Here is a 6,896-nt window from a genome sequence, read left to right as displayed (position 1 = left end):
TGTCCTACAATTTTTGTGAAGAAGAAAGATGAGACCCTAAGATTGTGTGTTGACTATCGTCCATTGAATGAAGTAACCATTAAGAATAAGTATCCCTTACCTCGGATAGATTTACTTTTTGATCAACTAGCTAGAGACAAAGTTTTCTCCAGGATTGATTTGAGGTATGGTTACCACCAAATAAAAATTAAGCCTGAAGATATTCCTAAAATGGCATTTACCACAAGATATGGGTTATATGAATACCTGGTAATGTCTTTTGGTTTGATGAATGCCCTAGCTCATTTTATGTATCTGATGAATTCAGTATTCATGCCTGAGCTAAACAAGTTTGTAGTGGTTTTTATTGATGACATCTTAGTATATTCCAAGAACAAGAAAGAACATGCGGAACATCTCAGAATTGTTTTGACCTGCCTAAGAGAACATCAGTTATATGCCAAGTTTAGTAAGTGTGACTTTTGACTAAAGTAAGTATAGTTTTTAGGACATGTCTTGTCAGCTAAAGAGTTGTTGTAGATCCAAGCAAAGTTAAGGATGTACTAGATTGGAAACCACCAACCACTGTTTATTAGGTTCAGAGTTTTCTAGGAATGGCGGGTTATTACCGTCGTTTTATTCCAGATTTCTCTAGAATATCCAAGTCCATCACTGGTTTGTTGAAGAACCAAGCCAAGTTTGTCTAGTCCACTGATTGTGAAGAAGCTTTCTAGACTTTGAAGAGATTGTTAACCACTATACCAGTATTAGCATAGCCAGATATCAAGAAGTCGTTCGATGTTTATTGTGATGCTTCTAGAATTGGTATTGGATGTGTATTGATGCAAGAAGGCTGAGTCATTGCCTATGCTTCTAGACAACTTAAGCAACATGAAGAACATTATCCAACTCATGATCTGGAGTTAACAGCAGTTGTCCATGCTTTGAAGATTTGGTGGCATTACCTGCTTGGTAATACATGCCATATTTATACAGATCATAAAAGTTTAAAGTATATCTTTACTCAATCAGAATTGAACATGCAACAAAGAAGATGGTTAGAATTGATTAAAGATTATGACTTGGAGGTGCATTACCATCCTGGTAAGGCAAATGTGGTTGCAGATGCCCTCAGTCGTAAGAGTCATTGCAATTGTCTGGCAGTAAAAACAATGGATCTAACTTTATGTCAAGAGATGGAGAAGTTGAATATAGAGGTAATTCAATAAGGTAGTTTGACCAATATAACTGTTGAATCAACTATTTGAGACCAGATTGTTGCCGCTCAAAAAGAAAATAAGGGTATAGTCCATATCAAAGAAAGAGTCAAGAATGGAAAAGCGACATGCTTTAGGATAGATGATGTAGATGTGTTATGGTTCAAGGATCGCCTTGTGGTACCAAAGGTTTCTGAGTTGAGACAGTTAATTCTTGAAGAGGCACATACCACTAGGTTATCTATTCATCCTGGAAGTAATAAAATGTACCATGACTTGAAACAAAGATTTTGGTGGACCAAAATCAAGATAGAGATTGCTCGATATATAGCAAAGTGTGATACTTGTCAAAAGGTAAAAGCTATACATTTGAGGTCCGCTAGAGAGTTATAGCCATTGCCTATTCCAGCTTGGAAGTGGAAGGATATTAGTATGGATTTTATAGTTAGTCTACCCAAGACATCAAAAGGTTTTGACTCAATATGGGTTATTGTAGATTGACTAACTAAGTCAGCATATTTTCGTCCAGTCAAGAGTATATATCCCACTATCCAATATGCCAACATGTATTTAGCACGAATCGTGAGCTTACATGGAGTACCAAAGACCATAGTGTCAGATAGGGGTACATAGTTTGTCTCCAATTTTTAGAAACAATTGCATGCTTCGTTGGGTACCAAACTCCTGTATAGTACAACTTATCATCCATAGACTGATGGTCAGACTAAAAGGGTCAATCAAGTACTTAAAGATATGTTAAGATGTTATGTTCTTAACTATTCCAATAAGTGGGATGAATGTTTGCCTTTGGCTGAGTTCTCACACAACAATAGTTATCAAGAGAGCATTAGAATGGCTCCGTTTGAAGCACTCTATGGTCGTAGATGTAGAACATCGCTGAATTGGTCTGAACCTAGGGAAAGATGGTTCTTTGGAGTTGACCTTGTGAAAGAAATAGAAGAGAAGGTTAGGTAGATACAAAGTAATTTGAAGATAGCTCAGTCCTGACAAAAGAGTTATATGGATAAACGACGTAGACCATTGGTGTTTAACAAGGGAGATTTTGTATATCTGAAGGTATCACCAATGAAGGTAGTTACCCGTTTTGGTGTTAAAGGCAAGTTGGCACCTCGTTATATTAGACCATTTCAAATTTTAGAGAGGTATGGAAAGGTGGCATATCGCTTGAAGTTACCAGAACATCTCTCAGATGTACATGATGTGTTCCATGTTTCTCAATTAAAGAAGTGTCTTCGAGTGCCTGAGTAGAATGTTTAGGTTGAAGGAGTGGAACTTGAACCTAATTTGACCTATTCTGAATATCCTATCCAAGTTCTGGATCAGAAAGACCACGTCTCTCAAAGGAGGACAATCAAGTTCTACAAGATACAATGGAATCAACATTCCAAAGAAGAAGCTACTTGGGAATCCGAAGATTACTTGCTAGAACAATTTCTAGAGTTTCTTGCGTCGATATAGCATAATGTTAGTTGTGCTCTATTGTTACGAACCATGTTTTGTAAAAGGACCTTAGCTATTTTATGAACAAGTTTTGAATGTTTATGGATTGACACATTTCCTTTTCCATTATCTACCCTTGGACTTTAAATCTCAGGACAAGATTTCTTTTAGGGGGAAGGATTGTAACACCTCTGGTGTTTTGAACCCTAAAACATGACAGTCATCATATGCATTGCACATCATTTTGTGTTAGTGAAAATTTTGATATGCATACACTAAAACAAGTTTACCTTTATGTTATATGTGTTGACTTGTATGGTTTGAATCAAGTTCAAAATCTTTGTATTGAATTGAATTTCCGAAAACCCTAATTTCCAGCATTTAATTTTACCCTGGAAAGCCTAATTCAAAATCTAAGCACATTTTGGGGTTGAGCCTAATAGGAAAAGTGTAGAGCTTGTCAAGGTGTACAAAGTTGGTTTTTGGAGTTTTCAAAGTTGTTATATAAAATTTGAAGTAATTTGAAAAGGTGAAATGTACTTAAAGTGTCCCCTTTTGATTTTAAACTTGCATTTCAAAATGTAGACCGAATTAGAGTATGGTTATTAAAGAAAAGTTGTAGAACTTTTAATTTGGAACAAATTTTATTTTTGGAGATTTTTAAGTTACCATACAAATTTAGGAGTAATTTGGGAAAATAGACAAGTGGCAATTCGGTAATTTCTGTGAATAGTGTCTTTAGGCGACACCTCACCGACGGTGAGCTTCCTCTAGCTTCCAGGCGTGCTCATGGCCACGTTTGGCTTCACACTGGCATGGAGAAGGCTGCGGCATGGCTTCTTCTTACATCTAAGCCATGCTATAAGGTCTTCACCGTCGCCGTTTTTCTCTGTTCTTCTCCCCTATTTTTCCCGATGACGCCGTCGTTGCTCCATCGAGCTTGTGCCGTCGCCGTAGCACCAACCAGTCGTAGCAAAGCCTATCATAGCTCCGCTTGCTCCTTGTGCACCTAGCTGACTAACCCTTGAAGCTTGACTCTGCCGAGAAACCGCTGTGCGCGCCTTTCTTCCTCATGGCCGGCATCACCACCGTCGAGTGCGCGTCACCGTGGCCAGAACTCTACGGTGCGTCTTTGCTCTTGCTCGGCGTAGCTCCTGCTTTGCCATGTTGCCATAATGCTTTGTGCCCTATTGATTGATCCTTTTGTCCACCAGAGCACCGCCGTCGATGTGGCTTGCGCCGCTGTGTCTGCTGTGATCGTCGACCCGCTTCACCGTTGCTCCTCCGGTCCAGATTTCTGCTTGAGCGTGTTTGGGGTGAGCTCCTGATTCTTCCCAAGCGCTTTGCTTAACTGCTACCAGTCTTGTTTCGATGGCGTAGTGCAGCCACGCCATCATGGCCGCCATGGCCGGCGTCAAGCTCGAACCTCGCCGTAATTGGTCTAGCTTGTGCCTCCAATCGATGCGTTGTGATGTGGGGAAAGTGTTGGTACCTTCGCCGTGGCCGGAGACCTCACCGGCGGTGAGTTACCGGCGGTCAAACCACGGTCATCGCTGTTGAGCGTGGGAAATGGTGCTGATAGGTGGGACCCCGCTGTTAGTGTTGGTTTGATTTGAAAATGGATTTTCTATTTTGCATAAATGGATGAATAGTGTAAGTTTTTGTTATTTTTGTGTAGAATTAAATAGAGCTCCAAAAATTATGAAAAGTTTTGTGTGACCTCTCTGTGATGTAAAATATTTAGGAAAAATATTAAATGTTGATTTTCAGTACACTTTGAATGTGATAAATTTGCTCTAATTAATTAATAAAGAGAGAATTATTTATTTGGCATTGAAACAAATTAGTGTTTCGTATTTGGCACTCGAAAATATGAACTTTCTTATCTGACATCAAGTTGAAATTTCCTTTCGTAAATGGCACTGCCGTCCACTTTCATAGATCAATCTGTTAGTTGACTGTTTGACCATGTCAGTTTTTTTTCGTGTGTCCGATGTACCCCTGTACACAGAAGACTCCCACGCCGCTACACCTCTACCAACCTCCACACCACCCATGCAGCCGCCGTTGCCATCGCAGTTGCTCCCATCGCCTCCCCTTCCTCTCTCCCTCACCCTCTCTCTCTCCCGAGGTGGCGGCGCTGTGGCACACATGACATGAACGTGTGTCAGGTCAGGCCAGGCTAGGGGCACCAACCATTGTAGTGTAGCACTAGCACACAGCAATGCACGTGCACATGGAGCACAGCCTGCATAGGGGCATGAGCTGCTCGCGTCATGTCACGTCGATCACCTTGGAGTAGCCATTTGACATGTCGGCGATGAGGCACCCCGACGGCATGCGATGGGAGCGGGACGGCATGCCGTAGTGGGCGTCGCGCTGCCCGTCCATGGAGATGTCAGCGACGGCCCATAGCCCCTGCTCAATCTGCTTGCAGTAGCGGAGGAAGCTCAGCTCGCGAGTCGGGACGACCGGCGTCATGATGTGTAGCTCCTCGTACATCTGCGCGATGACACGGCGCTAGCCATTAGTTTTCCTTCCAGTGATCACATATTCACACGATGAGAAGGCACAGCATTGTTTCCAATGCAGAGATTCGACAGCATTACCATGATCAAGGAGTCGCTCCTCCCGCCCAAGCCGTTCATTAGAACATCGACGGTCTGCGCCTTGGACACGATGCCGGGGAAGAACTCCATCCACTTGTTCTACAACAACAACAACGACATCGATCAGCCATCACCATGGGCGTGAGGCGCTGGAAGACGAAGGGAAAGGAAGGAATGTGCAAGTGTACCGTGTCCATGAAGACGTCGACGAGCGCGATGGCGCTCATGAACATGAGGCCCGAGTCCCTGGACCCCTCGACGTTCATGTCCGGTGGGCAAAACACGCCGCCGGGCTTGGCAAAGAGGCTGTCGTAGGTGGCGACGTTGAGCACCTCCTTGGCGTCCCCAGGCATGCCCTTGACCCAGATTTGGTCGTCGGCCTGGGCGAGCCGGATGAGCTCGTCCATGGCGCGCGTCGCCATGTCCACCATCATGGGGCGCTCCATTTCCATCACGGGTGCCGGCATCTGGTACGACATCCCGGACGAGCAGCCGCTGAGGAGGTCTAGGTCCAGCGACGGCCCAACGAGGGGGCCCTGTTGCCCGGGCATCCCGCCCATGGACAGGTCCAGCGACGACACAGACATGGTCAGCACCGGCGACATCTGCGTGAACGGTCGGCCGAGGTACTTGGACGTCATGCTCGACACCCAGTCCAGCTGCAGGTCGGCAGGTAGGCATCATTCAGAGACAGACGTATAGTACAGAAATACATGGGGATGGACAGACCGGCGAGGATGTCACCGGAAACAGCGCATGGTTGGTCAACTCATGATTTACCTCTTCTTTCAGGCGGGCGTTCTCCACGCGCAGCTTTTGCTCGTCGAAGTAGTCCTCGGCGACGGGCCGGCCACCGCAGTTGGGGCAGACGACGTTCTTGAGTGCCTCATGCATGGTGATGTTCTCGCACCGGATCTTGTCGTTCTCCGCGTGGAGGAAGCAGTTGTTCACGCGCTCGTGCTGCGCCTGCAACTCACACAAGCACACAGGAGCATCATCATCCATCAAGAACCCGTGGAAAACAAGCCGACAGAAGGTCAAGATGAAACACGGCGAACTCATGAATGGAAGAAGAAAAAAAAGGAACTGGGACACTTTACCTTCATCTAGGTGCGGTGGTTCTAGAACCAGAACTTGATCTGGTGCGGCTCCAGGCCGAGCTCCCGGCTGAGCGTGGCACGCTGGTTCTCGTCGGGGTGCGGGCACTCCTTGAACATCCTGCAGTCACCGGCAAACACGCACCATTACATTCCTCTCTGTCAACCATCATGACGACAACGACGGCCGGACACGATGAAGAAACAGGAAAAGAAATGGAAACAAAATGAAACAAGAGAGAATCATACACTTCGAGCTGCTAAATCTGGCGCGGAACTGCGCAAGAGCTCCGACAATATGTCCATACGAAAATACGAACTTCCCTATTTGGCATCATGGATTTCTTCTACAAACAAGGATATTCATGTCTTTTTACCAGTCACTTGACACCGTTACTGTCCTAAATGGACGGCAGTGCCATTTACGAAAGGAAATTTCAACTTGATGCCAGATAAGAAAGTTCAAATTTTCGAGTGCCAAATACGAAACACTGAATTGTTTCAGTGCCAAAAAAATAATTCTCTCATTAATA

General features: G+C 44.5%; 1 pseudogene; it reads right to left on the bottom strand.

Annotated features, from left to right (window-relative positions):
- Window positions 1-4,868: 4,868 nt before the first annotated feature.
- LOC136503371 (homeobox-leucine zipper protein ROC8-like) lies at window positions 4,869-6,483 on the bottom strand (annotated as a pseudogene).
- Between the last annotated feature and the right edge of the window lie 413 nt (window positions 6,484-6,896).

Source organism: Miscanthus floridulus, chromosome 14 (genome assembly GCF_019320115.1).
Source record: "Miscanthus floridulus cultivar M001 chromosome 14, ASM1932011v1, whole genome shotgun sequence".
NCBI classification, from domain to species: domain Eukaryota; kingdom Viridiplantae; phylum Streptophyta; class Magnoliopsida; order Poales; family Poaceae; genus Miscanthus; species Miscanthus floridulus.
Note: the sequence above shows the minus strand (reverse complement) of the source record. Positions and strands in the feature narration are given on the sequence as shown.